Source organism: Hypanus sabinus, chromosome 3, assembly GCF_030144855.1.
Source record: "Hypanus sabinus isolate sHypSab1 chromosome 3, sHypSab1.hap1, whole genome shotgun sequence".
Taxonomy (NCBI): Eukaryota; Metazoa; Chordata; class Chondrichthyes; order Myliobatiformes; family Dasyatidae; genus Hypanus; species Hypanus sabinus.
In genome coordinates this window covers 170,111,175-170,126,029 of record NC_082708.1, presented here as the reverse complement: position 1 = coordinate 170,126,029, position 14,855 = coordinate 170,111,175, and the positions used below count along the sequence as shown (strand labels likewise).

At 41.2% G+C, this 14,855-nt stretch overlaps 1 long non-coding RNA gene across 3 annotated transcripts in view; it reads left to right on the top strand.

Annotated features, from left to right (window-relative positions):
* The window catches only part of LOC132391906 (uncharacterized), a 199,582-nt gene that overhangs the window by 114,857 nt on the left and 69,870 nt on the right, over window positions 1-14,855 (top strand). For 2 of the 3 annotated variants that reach the window (XR_009511383.1, XR_009511382.1), the window contains exon 8: window positions 11,900-12,010. This is a non-coding gene — a long non-coding RNA (uncharacterized LOC132391906). Of the gene's footprint in view, window positions 1-11,899; window positions 12,011-14,415; window positions 14,574-14,855 lie in introns of those variants that run through there. The other variant, XR_009511381.1, reaches the window with a different exon arrangement.

Sequence of the window (14,855 nt, the reverse complement as noted above, 5' to 3'; positions counted from 1 at the left end):
ACATTTAAATGGTGAAGTGTTGATGGAGATATTAGCAAACACAGATCAATACAGTGCAGTACAGGCCCTTCTCACTAACTATGCAATTTCTAAATAAAAATAAATAAATAATCATTTCAAAAAGAGGTTGAATACACTTGAATAGTGTTCCCTTCTGCAAAGAATACAAAGTGATGATCTGATCAATGTAAAATGATTTTAAAACTGCTTAATGAAGATTGAGCTTCTATATTCGCTGGTGGAAGAATTCAGAGCATTTTAAAAATTGGAGCTAGCCTATCCAGGAAGGAAATAATGATGCACATCTTCACACAGAATTCTGAACTGTCTTCTACAGAAGTCTGTGGATAGGACGGGTTGAAACTTTCAAGGCTGAAATGGATAGACTGAGTGAGATAAGGGGAAATTGGATTGCGATGCCAAACAGCCAAGCTCAACCTGTAACAACGAAGCAAACCACGGTTCCAGAACATTGTCTTATTTCCACTCATTCTGCAGTCACAAGCCACATCAAATCATTTGTTCACACCAAAGAATATAAGCATAGTTAAAAGCATCAAGTGGATTCAGTTGTTAAAATGCAGGACACAGTCAAGCAGCAGAAATCCCCCTTCTCTTTGCTAATATTTCTTTTCCACTTATTTTTCCTTTTGCCTCTAGAGTGTCTCTAAGTGAATGCATTTTATGAGCAGCAGATTCGTTCAGTGATCCATGCTGCAAATTTAATCGGTTGAGGGATATGGAGAGTTTATTTTTTTTAGATGAAGGTCAGTTCTGATGAATGTACTCTACACCACACAATGTGACCTTTACTCTTGACAGATGCTACACAACATGCTGCACAGTTCTGAGTTTTATTATTATTGTTCTTCAGCTATTGTTCGGATATGCTCAACGATTATGCATTTAATTTATGAGGGCAGGACAGATGTTTGGGGAGCTTTGGTACTGCAATGGGTCGGTAACCATGTAGGAAAGGTCCCTTGTGAAACTCCTTCTGTTCTAAGACAATCGAAGGAAGATTCCTGCACTGTTGTGACAGCTCATTTCACATGGAGCTGTCTATTTTTAAATGAGCAGTCTGTTTATCACAAGCCCATTCACAGGATATGTAGTAGCAGCCGTTCTCATTGAGATATACTGGTGTACGCCGCAGACACAGGAATCTCAAGAAGTGTTACGACGGATTCAGAGAAGCTAACTTACTAGATTTTACGTTTGATTTGTGCATGGTCCCGGTGTCTTGCCTCTGCCCAGATGGCCAGCTCCATTCTCATGTCTTTCTTTACTTTGTTGCTGTTGTGGAGAGTGTACAGGATTGCCAAAGGATACAGCAGGATACACATCAGTTGTACGTTTGCATACAGAAATTGCAAACAGAGTTTCCAGCCAAGTGTGAGGTGTTGCACAAAGTAACAGTACAGGATGCTTTTTTAATATATTATTTATTTATTTAGGGATACATCACAGAAAGAGGTTCACGAAAATGATCCCAGGGTTGAACAGCTTGTCACATGAAGAGTGTTTGATGGCTCTGGGCCTGTTTTCACTGGAATTCAGAAGAATGAGGGGTGACTTCTTTGAAACCTATCAAATGTTGAAGGCCCTTGACAGAGTGGATGTGAAGTGGAAGCTTCCTATAGTGGGAGAATCTAAGACCAGAGGACACATCCTCAGAATAGAGGACGCCTATTTAAAACGGAGATAAGAAGGAATTTCTTCAGCCAGAGAGCGGTGCATCTGTGGAATTCGTTGCCATGGGCAGCTGTGAGGGCCAGGCCATTGAGTATATTTAAGGCAGACACTGATAGATTCTTGATTGGCCAGGGCATGAAGGGATACAGAGAGAAGGTAGAATGGGACTGAAAGGGAAAATGGATCAGTCATGATGAAATGGCGAAGCAGACTGGATGGACCAAATGGCTTAATTCTGCTCCTATATCCTATGGTAACAGACTCTTCCAGCCCAATGTGCTCATGCAGCCCAATTATAAATGTGACCAATTAACTTACTGTCCTCAGAATGGAGGAGGAGACTGGAGCACCCAGAGAAACCTATGCAGTCATGGGGAGAACATACAAACTCCTTACAGGCAGCAGCGGGAACTGAACCTGGATCGCTGTCACTGTAATAGCAATACTCTAAATGCTACACTACCAGACCCCTGAACAGTGTTAATATACAGAGGGATATTGGGGTTCTGAAAATGGCTGCACAAGTTGTTAGGGTGGTAAAAAAGTTTTTTGGCATGCCTATCTTTATTAGTTGAGGCATTGGGTCAAGAGGCTGCAGTATTACATTCAGTTCTGATCTCCCTATTATAGGAAGAATGTGGAGTCTTTTGAGAAGGTGAAAAAGAGGTTTACCAGGGTACTGCCTGGATTAGAGGGCATGTGCAAAAGTTGGACAAACCTGAGCAGTTTACTCTGGAGCGGCTGAGGGGCAGATCCAGTAGAAGTTTATAAAACGAGAGGCAAAGCTAGGGCAGAAAGCTGGTATCATTTCCCCAAGGTTGAAATGTCTAATTTTCAACAGTATGCATTTAAGTTTATTATTTCTTTATTTTTATCTTTGCCCAGTTTGTCGGTTATATACAGTGACATATATGTAATTTGATCACTAATAATAAATGTAATAATAATAAAATTAAAAATAATAATAAATGTAGTTTGAACTTTAAGTTGAGAAGGGGAAAGTTCATGGGAGGTGTACAGGACAAGTTTCTTTAACAGAGATTGTGGTGGGTACCAATAATGCACTGACAGGGATGGAGGTGGAGGCAGATATGATAGAGAATCTGAAGAGGGTCTATGATCGGCGCATCATCGTGCAGAGAATGGAGCAACATGGACCATGTGTAGGGATTAGTTTAAATAGGCATCGTTAACTAATTAGCTCAGAGTTCAGCACAACATGATGAGCCAAAGTGCCTGTGCTATTCTAAGTTTTATGTATTTTTCCTCCATCAGTTGTATTCCAGATTTTTTCTCCAACCATTGCCTTCCCTCTTCCCCCTACTGCCCCTCCCTCCCACCTCCCCTGTCCCTCCCCCACAACCCACCCCCACCCACTGCATCTTATCCAAATGGCCATTATCTCAGAACACAGGAACTACTGCTCATGAAGATTGTTCTGGCTAGTCATCCTGTTCTAGTCACACAAACTGACATGATTTCAAATCTAGGACGTGCAAGACATTCATCATGATGAATCGTAATTGATTCTCCCGAGCTCTACTCAGAGCCACACACACAAGGACTTTTGGACGACTTCCCAGTTATTATTGCCACCTGATTTACTTCTCCAGCCAGGCAACGTCAGTGGAGGAAAAAATTCTAGTCCAGATGAAGGGTCTTAACTGGAAATGTCCACTCCCCTCCACATATACTGCCTAATTTGCTGCATTCCCCCAGCATTTTGAGTTTTTGCTACAGATTTCAGGATCTGTAGTTTCTTGTATCACTGATTTACCTGTCCCTTCATCAAGAAGATAAGATTGCCTTCCCAAGGTTCCCGACTTGGCACAAACCAAGGAAATGAAACAGATTGTTTCCTCACCCACGTGGCCAATGCCTTTCCCAGCTGAGCTGTCAGTGAAATGCTGTTTACACTTCATGAATGACCAGTGGGAGGGAAAGATAGAGCAGAACAGAACCTGCTGCCATACAGGGATGGAGGAACACTCCATAATGTCCTCTTTGTTTTGAAAAGAAATTAATTAGATATCAGAAACTCTGTAAAGAGATGACTGACAAAGAAGACTCAGAGGTCACTTTATTAAATACCTCCTGTAACTTTCATGGTCTTCTGCCGCTGTAGCCCATCCACTTCAAGGTTGGTTATTTGAGTTACTGTCACCTTCCAGTCAGCTTTATTGAGAGATAACCTAGAAAAGGCCCCTCCGGCCCACCAAGCTATGCTGCCGAGCAGCCCACTGAATTAACCCCAAACCTAATCGCAGGACAATTTACAATCCTACTAACTGGTACGTCTTCGGTAGTGTGGCACCAAACCCACGCACACATGGGAGGAACGTACAGGCTTTCTTACAGAGAACACCGGAATTGATCTCCAAACTCCGATGCCCAGAGCTGTAATAGCATTGTCCTACAGTGGCACCCTCAACATGAACCAGTCTCACCTCTCTCCTACCACGATATTAGAAGGTGGTTTTTGTAAGGTCTTAATAATTCCTAGATCACTGCATTTTAAAACAAATAATATTACAGTACAGTACATGCTCTTTGGTCCACAATGTCGTGCCGACATTTTAACCTCCTCTCAGGTCAATCTAAACCTTCACTCCTACATCAACCTCCATTCTTCTATCATCAATGTGCTTATCTAAGACTCTCTTAAATCTCTCTAATGTATCTGCCTCTACCATGCAGCAATCACCCTCTGTGTGAAAGAAACTTAACTCTGGTATCCCCTCGCTACTTTCCTCTAATCACCTTAAAAATGTGTTCCCAGCTAATACTTCCATTTTTAACCTGTAAAGTGGGGGGGGGGAGGGCGCAGAATAGTATAATCCTATCGACTGGCTGAAAATCTGTGCACAGTAAGGGCACCGCGTTAGCATAGTGGTTACCAGAATGCTTTTACAACTCAGACTCCAGTATTTCAGAGTTCAATTCCAGCACCGTGTGTAAGTTCACCACGTGACCACATGGGTTTCCTCCGGGTGTTCAGGTCCAAAGACATATCAGATAGTGGTTTAGTTGGTCATTGTAAATTGTCGTGTGATGAGGCTAGTTTTAAATACATGGAGTTCTGGGCAACATGGCTCAAAAGGCTGGAAAAGCCTGTTTCTAAGCCATATCTCTAACTAACTAGATAAATAAAATAAATACTTAGATAGATAAATAAATTTATTGATTGATTAATTAATTGTCTGAGTAAGTTTCTGTTAAGTTGCCCTTTTTTTAACTGTGCTAGGGGGACTTACTGTAGTTTAAATGGCCATTGTGTGTTCTTCATGCCAGATGTTGGAGTCCTGGGAGACCAGGAGTCTCCCAGAGAACTAAATCTGCATGAAGTGCATCCAGTTGCAGCTCCTTGAAGGCTGTGTTAGGAAGCTGGAGCAACAGCTGGATGACCGGCTTGTTCGGGAGAGTGAGGAGATCATCGAACAAAGATACAGAGAAGTAGTCACCCCTAAGTTGCAGGAGGCGGGTAGCTGGGTGACTGTCAGGAGAAATGGAACTGTGAATAGGTGGTTAGTGCAAGGCACCCCTGTGGCCATTTGCCTCAGTAATAAGTTTTGGATACTGTTGTGGGGGGATGATCTCCCAAGGGAATGTCACTGAGACCAAGTTGCAGGCACTGAGCATGGGTCCATGGTGCAGAAGGGAAAGAGAGAGAAAAGGGCAGCGGTAGTGATAGAGAACTCAAAAGTCAGAGGAACAGACAGGAGATTCTGTGGACGTGATCGGGACACCAAGGTAATATGTTGCCTCCCAGGTGGCAGGGTCAGGGGTGTCTTGGATCGTGTCCATAGCCCTCTGGAGGGTGAGGGAGAGCAGCCAAATGTCTTGTACATACTGGTACCAATGTAATAGGAAAGAAAAGCAAAGAGATCATGAAAATAGAATTTAGAGAGCTAGGCAAAAAGCTGAGAAGCTGGGTAGTAATTTCTGGATTGCTATCTGTGCCACGTGCCAGTGAGGGTAGAAACAGGTAGATGATTTGGCAGATAAATGTGTGGCTGAGCAGCTGGTGTAGGAAGCAGGGCTTCAGTTTCTTGGATCTCTTTTGGGGGAAGTATAGAAAAGTGACAGGTTGCACCTGAACCCGAGGGGGACCAATATTCTCCTGGCCAAGTTTGTTAGAAATGTTGGGGAGGATTTAAACTAATTTGGCAGGGGGATGTGAACTGGAGTGAAAGAACTGAGGATAGGATGGATGGTAATAAAGCAAAGACAGTGTCTGTCAGACTGTCAGGTAGGGCAGGCAGATGATAGGACAGACTTGTAGCCAGCAGGGTGAACAGGGTACATTAGGGATGCAGAATCAAAAAGGGTAGCAAGTACAATACTCAAAGTGTTATATCTCAATGCATGCAGTATCGGAATTAAAGTGGATGATCTTCTTGTACCTTTACAGATCGTCAGATATGATGTTGTGACCATCACTGAATCGTGGCTGAAGGATGGTTGTAGTTGGGAGCTGAATGGCCAAAGTTACACATTGTATTTGAGGGATAGGAAGGTAGCAGAGTGGGTGGTGTGGCTCTAATGGTAAAGAATCAAATCATTAGAAATATAAGGCATAGGATCGGAAGATATTGAATCTTTATCGGTTGAGTTAAGAAACTGTGAGGGAAAAAGGACCCTGATGGCAGTTATATACAGTCCTCCAAACAGTAGCTGGGATGTGAGCTACAGATTACAATGGGAAATAGAAATGGCATGTCAAAAGGGCAATGCTTTGATAGTCATGGGAGATTTTAACTTGCTGGTAGATTAGGAAAATTAGGTTGGTAATGGATCTCAAGAGAGTGAATTGGTTGAATGCCTATGAGATGGCTTTTTAGAGCAGTTTGTCATTGACCCTACTAAGGGAACTGCTATACTGGATTGGGTGTTATATAATGAACTGGAGCTTAAGGTAAAGGAATCCTTAGGAGCCAGTGATCACAATGTGACTGAGTTCAACTTGAAATTTGATAGGGAGAAAGGAAAGTCTGATATAGCGGTATTTCAGTGGAATAAAGGAAATTACAGTGGTATGAGAGAGGAGCTGGCCAATGTAAATTGGAAGAAAATGCGGGCAGGGATGACAACAGAGCAGCAATGACTTGAGTTTCTAAAATAAAAAGGAAGATGCAGGATATATGTATTCCGACAACAAAGAAATACTTAAATAGCAAGGGCTGACAGGGAAGTCAAAGCTAATGTAAAAGCAAAAGAGAGGGCATACAACAAAGCAAAAATTAGTGGGAAGATAGAGGATTGAGAAGCTTTTAAAAACCTACAGAAAGCAACTAAGAGAATCATTAGGAGGGAAGAGATGAAATATGAAAGGTTGCTAGCAAACAATATCAAGGTGCACAGGAAAAGCTTTTTCAAGTACCTGAAAAATAAAAGAGAGATGAGAGTGGATATAGGACCACTAGAAAATGAGGCCAGAGAAATAATAATAGGACAAGCAAATAGCAGAAAAACTTTGATGTATTTTGCATCAGTCTTCACTGTGGTAGACACTAGCAGTGTTCCAGGTGTTGAAGGGTGCATGGGAAGAGAAGTGAGTGCAGTTATTATTACAAGAGAGAAGGTGCTCAAAAAGCTGAAAGACCTAAAGGTACATACGTCACTCAGACCAGATAAACTGCACCCCTAGGGTTTTGAAAAAGATAGCAGTAGAGATTATGGGGGCAATAGCAATGGTCTTTCAAGAATCATTGGCCTCTGGCATGGTTCCAGAGGACTGAAAAACTGAAAATGTCACACCACTCTTTAGGAAAGAAGAGAGGCAACAAAAAGGAAATTATATACCAGTTAGCCTGACCACAGTGATTGGGAAGATGTTGGAATCAATTTTTATGGATAAGATTATGGAGTACTTGGTGACACAGGTCAAAATAGGACAAAATCAGCATGGTTTCCTGAAGGAAAAATCTTCCCTGATGAACCTGTTGGAATTCTTTGAGGAGATTACAATCAGGATAGATAAAGGAGATGCAGTGGATCTCGTATATTTGGATTTTCAGAAGGCCTTTTACGATGTGCCACTCTTGAGGCTACTTACCAAGTTAAGAGTCCACGGTATTACAGGAAAATTACTGGCATGGTTAGACCATTGGCTGGTTGGTGGGAGGCAGTGAGTGGGAATAAAAGGATCCTTTTCTGGTTGGCTGCCAGTGACTAATGGTGTTCCCCAGGGTTTGGTGCTGGGACCACTTCTTTTTATGCTCAATATCAATAATTTAGATGACAGAATAGGTGCCTTTGTTGCCAAGTTTGCAGATGATACAAAGATTGGTGGAGGTAGTGTTGTGGAAACAGACTGGATGCAGAAGGACTTAGAGAGATTCAGAGAATGGGCAAGAAAGTGGCAAATGAAATACAATGTTGGAAAATGCATGGTCTTGCACTTTGGTGGAAGAAATAAATGTGCAGAATATTTTCTAAATGGGGAGAAAATCCAAAAATCTGAGATGCAGTGGGACTTGGGAGTCCTTGTGCAGAACACCCAAAAGGTCAACTTACAGGTAGAGTCGGTGGAGAGGAAGGCAAATGCAATGTTAGCATTCATTTCAAGAGGTCTAGAGTATAAGAGCAGGGATGTGATGCTGAGGCTTTATAAAGGCACAGGTGAGGCCTCACCTTGAGTATTGTGAACAGTTTTGAGCTCCTAATCAAAGAAAAGATGTGTTGGTGTTAGAGAGGGTTCAGAGCAGGTTCACAAGGATGTTTTCAGGAATGAAAGAGTTATCATATGAGAAATATTTGATGGCTCTGGGTCTGCACTCACTGGAATTTAGAAGGATGGGCTGGGGGGGGGATCTCATTGAAACCTTTCAAATGTTGAAAGACTTAGACACAGTTTATGTGGAAGGTGTGAATCCCATAGTAGGGGGTCTAGGACAAGAGAGTAGTCCATTTAAAACAGAGATATGGAAAAATTTCTTTAGCCAAAGGGAGGTGAATTTGTGGAATTTGTTACCACAGGCAGCTGTGGAGGCCAGGTCACTGGGTGTATTTGAGGCAGAGATTGATAGGTCTTTGTTTGGCCATGGCATCAAAGGTTACAGGGAGAATGCTGAAGAGTGGGGCTGAGCAAGGGTAAAATGAATAGCCATGATTGGATGACAGAGGAGTCTCGATGGGTCAAATGGCCTAATTCTGCCCCTCTGCTTTATGGTCTTATAGTCTAAATAAATAAAGGGATAGATTTTTTTAAAGTCTGGAATGACGTTGTCAGTTAGTTTATAACCATATTGACAATTTAGATGCATTCTTTCCCAGACTATGTGAGAAGATCATCTCAGAGCTATGAAGAGATACCCTTCACCCCAAAGAATCAATGCCTATCAAACACACATTTATGCCAATTCTACCCTAATTTATTTTAATTCCCTCCACATTCCCATCAACTCTCCTCAGATTTTGCTACTCATCAACGATATAGGGGCATTGACAGTGTCCAGTTAACCCAGTAAACAACATGTCTGTTGGAAGAAAATGGAGCGGTCCTGAAAACTCACGCAGCTGTGAGGGAGCATGTAAATTCCATACAGACAGCAGCTGGCCAAGGTCACTGGAGCTGTGAAGCAACAGAAATATACCCAATGTGTGATAATAAAACGATAAGACATAGGAGCAGAATTAGGCCATTTGGCCTGTTGAATCTGCTCCACCATTCTATCATGGCTGATTTAATTTCCCTCTCAACCTCCATTCTCCTGCCTTCTCATAAGCTTTGGTGCCCTTACTAATCATACCTTCGAACTCTCCGGTGAACAGCAGGAGTATAAGAAATGAAGTACAATTTATTTTTCCTTCAGAAGACCTTGAGTCTCTCTTCCTTAAAGGGTGACAGAAACATTGTCTTTAAATACTTTTAAGACAGTGGAGGTTTTCTTGGTAAGCAAAGGGATGAAAGTTTGCTGGGAGTCAGTAGGAATGCAGAAATGAGATTTCAGTATGATGGCCCATGATTTCACTGAATGACAGATTGAGCTTAAGGGGCCAACTTGCCTATTTCTCTTCCAAATTAATATACTCCTTGGAGCAAACGATGCATCATAAGTACCATAATAGAATTATTGTTGCTAAAATGCATTTGCAGTGTTTGGATAGAAATCAGGACTAGAGGACTGTAATTTCTGTATCTCATGCTGGGTTATGGGTTACCCAGCTGTAGAAATGGGAACTAAGATTTAGTGAAGATAGAAAGGAGGATAACTATTTCCATCTTTTGCACAATCTTCATTTAATGTTTCACTTTGTAAAATCAGACAAATCTTCTTTCTGTGGGTTATCTTTACTTTGTATCAGAGTTATATCCTCTGTTAACTCAGGCTCATGGTGTCCCAAATCACATTACAGTCCTGGATAAATTGGATAGAATAGATATGGAGAGGAAATTCCCATTTGGAGTGCCAAATCCTGGGCACAGCCTCAGAATAAAAAGGCAACCCTTTCAAACTGAGACGAAAAGGAATTTCCTTGGCTCGAGGGTGGTGAATCTGAAGAATTCATTATCACAGAGGGCTGTGGAGACTAAATCATTGGTGTATTTAAAGCAGAGGTTCCAGATTGGTAAGAATAGGGTTGTAAAAAAAATCACCCATGATGTATTGGTGAAGCAGACTGTTCTAATATCTTGTGCGCTTAATGAAGTATTTCTGAAGAATAGTCACCATTGTAATGCAGGAGAACATAGCAGCCAATTTACGCACAGCAAGCTACCACAGAAAGCACTGAAACAGTGAACAGACAATCTGTTGTAGTGATAACTGTTGGCCAAAGCACTAAGAAAACTTGCTTTCAATAATGCCAAGGATTTTAATGTCCATGCGCTTAACACTGCATCAAAAAGTAATGGCATCTCTATCAGTGCAGATTAAATTTACAAGGATGTTGCCAGAACTTGCAGAGTTGAGTTAAGGGGAAAGATTGAATAGGTTAGGTCTTAATTTCCTGGAGCATAGGAGATTGAGGGGAGATTTGGTAGTGGTGTAGAGAATCACCTCAGGTATAGACAGGGTAAATGCCAATAGGCTTTTTCCATTGAGGCTGGCTGGGATGAGAACTAGAGTTCAAGTGTTAAGGGTGAAAGGTGAACTGTTTAAGAAGAACATCAGGGGAACACCTTCACTCAGACAGTGGTGAGAGTGTGGAACAAACTACCAGCAGCAGTGGTGGATTGACATTTGATTTCAACATTTAAGAGAAATGTGGATAGGTCCATGGATGGTAGAGGTATGGAGATCTATGCTCGGGGCATAGTTTGATGGAATGAGGCAGATTAATAGTTCAGCATAGACTATATGGGCTGAATGGCCTGTTTCTGCACTATAGTATTCTATGGAGAATCAGTCTAGAAAACAGAAGTCATAGCATCAGCATTAAAGTAGGCTGAATCTACTTAGTCCCATTTACCAGCACTTTGTCCTTTGGCTTCTATGACCTGCTGGTCTAAGTACTTGCTCAGATACTTTTTAAATATTATAAGAGTAAAAGCATTGAGTGTATTGTTACTGTCACTGGAAATCTACACAAACACACAATCCTCTATGAGATTGCCACCATATTCTGCTCCCATTTCATCTATTTTATATTCTTAACTAAGAAGCCATCTATCTGTTGTCCATTGGCAATTGATGAATGCTATGATGCACCCACGCAATTTTACAGTTGGGTTGAACTCACAAACAATTGTTGCTGTTGGTGCTGGATGTGTCAGGGAGTTGCCATTATCTGCAATAGGAGTTCTTCAAGTTGCCTTCCAAGTTCATCCATTGGACCTTCAAGTAGTGAAACAATCACTAGAACTGCCTTTTGACCTGGGGCACAGATCACCACTGTAGAAAGGATAGATAAATAGAGTATTAAACAATGAATTTGAAAAAAATTAGACAGAAAGCTTCCATGACACAAAATTCAGTTTGAGCAATTCAAGGAAAAAAAAACAACAGGATTCATCCAAGTTTTTGCAGAAGGTTTTCACTGCTGAAAAGTGTGGGGCTAGTCCTAATAACACACACAAAATGCTGGAGGAATTCGGCAGGTCAGGCAGTATCTATGGAGAGGAATAAACAGTCAACATTTCAGGTCAATACTCTTCATCAGAACTCTTGTTTGATTAACCTGACTGTATTGAACCATAGGCAGGTTCTGAGAAGATAAACACAAGAGGAAAATAAAATTAATTCTCATGTTTATTGCACAGAAAGAAGTTATCCATTGACAAAAGCCCAAAAAAGTCCCTGAGAGATGACAGATGGATCACATGACTCAGCAATGGAGGCTTTGTTCATTATGGGCCATTATATTGTGACAGGTATGTGCCTGCACTTTTAATTCACTCATTTATATAATGCAATTTTTCTCGATGAGGATAGCATTTGTTGCTCAAGACCAAATTAACCCTAAGACAGGGGTACAGTGTTGCTTAAAGTAAAGCCATTTCTATGAATTAAATAAAGCTGAAAATGACCTGATTAGAAACTGCGTTAAGTGTCTGAAGACAAAATGTAGGGATAATGGAAAGATACTCCGATTGCCATGCATTCTACTGGAATAATAAAAAAAATGTTTTTGCTGGAGCAACTCAGTGTGTTGAGCAGTGTGTGGTACTTGTGCTATCTTTGGCTAGAAATGTTGCATGTACATCCCCAATATGTCCAAGAATATCACCAATTTAGTTGTGCACATCCGAGTAAAAGCTGATAGGGTTAGGATGATTTAAGAACTGCACAAGACTCCATCTTCAGCATGGGGACCCTTTAGCTGTCTTCACTCCTTACTCAGGGGCTGGGGAAGTTCTATTGTACAGTGGGCAATGGGAGCCATATTCTTGTTTGTGGTCATATTCCTTTTATTCTCTTGCCTCAGATTACTCTGTGTAATATTAGCCCACAGAGCAGCTTTCAATCTGTGGGAACTGTCTAGAATCTCAAGAATTTGGAAAGCAGGTCATCAGATCCAGAGGATTTATTGGAATTTAATTCCATAAATCTCTCCAATAAAAATCCTCTCAAGATGTTTATTTCTTTTAGCTCTTCACTGTCTTCCGACTTGTTTTCTACTATTACCATAAGTTTCTTTAGGTCTGCTGTGAAGATTAACATAAAACATTTATTTATTTTCTTCTGCAAGGAACAAGTGTTAATTTATCTCTTCCTTTTGACAGAGTTTTTGCAGTGTTTATGTTTCTTGGTAAATTCCTCATGTTCTCCCTTCCCTTTCCTTTCCTCAAGACCATAAAACCATAAGATTATAGGAGCAGAATTAAGCCATTTAGCCCATTGAACTATCATTCAATCATGGCATGGCTGGGTTTTTTTTGCCAAACCCATTCTCTCACCTTCTCCACGTAAATTAACTCCCTTAACAGTCAAAACCCCAACAATCCCCACCTTAATTCACCTAATGGTTTGGCTTCTCTAGCTCTCCATAGCAACAAACTCCCCCACATTCACTACCCTCAGGCTGAAGTGTCTTCATACTGCTTTGGTTAGTTATAAAGATTTCCCAGTTCTAGTGTTAATTGCTATTTTTTAGTAACATTACAAACCATTGATTTAATACTAATTTTAACTTTTCTTGCTTGCCAAGGTAGGACATATTTGCTTTTTGCTTTTTGTTCCTTAAAGTATGTCCTTGCGTAAACAATGCACTAATTTTTTAAATGTTAGTCTACTGCCATAATTTATCACATAATTTCCAAATCTATCAGAATCCGCTCTTGCTTCATACCTCCCTACCTTTCTTTGTTTAACTTTGAGCAGTGAGCTCCAAATCTGATTGGCTGAGTGGGGACTGTGGTCTGGGGCAACAAACAACCTGCAAAAGGAACTCAATGGATTGAGCAGCATCTGTGGGAGGGTGTGGGAGGAGGGGCTTCAGAGAATAAATTGTCAAGATTTTGAATTGAAACCCTGCATCAGCACTAAGAATGAAGAAGAGAGATAGCCAGCTCAAAGAGGAGAAGGGCATGGTGAGAAAAGGGCCTGTGGGAGGCTTAGGAGGGATGCATGGTGACAGGTGAATCTGATTGGCTGAAGGCTGGCTTATGAAATAGGGAAGAACTTCAGGAGAGGATTACATTGGAAGGTCCACTTGGCACTTCAGGTTCAAAGTTCAAATTAAAATTATCATCAGAGTACATATAAATCATCTACCATGAGATTCGTTTTCTTATAGATATTCACAGTAACTACAAAGAAACTCAATAGAAGCAATGAATAACCGGCAGCTATGGAGGCCAAGTCCTTGGGTATATTTAAGGCAGAGGTTAATAGATTCTTGATTGTTCAGGGCATGAAGGGATACAGGAAGAAGGCAGAAGATTGGGGCTGAGAGGAAAAATGGATCAGTCATGATGAAATGGCAGACTCAATGGAGCAAATGGCCTAATCGTGTTCCTATAGCTTATGGTCTTAAGGTCTTAAAAACTGAAGGTCATGCAATGACTGCAATTCTTAGTAAGTACTTTCTGATCTGTAGAACAGAAATCCTCAGTTCGCCTCTGGATTGCAATCTCCACTCAATCAATTTGTGCTGTATTCATACTTAGGACAAAATGCACAGTATTCATATTTTTTTCCAAGTCGGACAACATCAGTGGAAGATTCAATTTTTAACACCTCACGTTGAAAAACTTTCATTAGAAATCTGTTAAAAATTGTCTGTTTCAAAGAAATCAAACCGAAATATTATATAACTCTGTTTTTCTCTGCACAGTTGCTGCCTGACCTGCTGAGTATATCCACAATATTCTGATCTTGTTTCCAGTTGGTATTGGTAGTGTCACATTCACCGAGAGACAGTGAAAAGCTTTTGCTTGCATGCCGACCGGACAGATAGTGCCCTGCATAATTACACTGTGGTGGTAAAAAAGGACAACAGAATGCAGAATAAAGTGTTGCAGTTACAGAGAAAGTGTGGTGCAGAGAATCAAATAAAGTGCAGGGGTCACAATCAGGTAGACGGAGAGATCAAGAGGTCCATTCCAGAGTCTGATAAGAATGAGGCCGATGCTTTTCTTGAGGCTGAATCTTGATCTCTATCCTTTCAGCCTGATGGGAGAAGGGAGAAGAGAGAATGACTGGGGTGGGAGGCACTCTTGATTGTGTTGGTTGCCTTCTCAAGGCAGTGGGATATGAAGAGACAAGGGAGGGGAG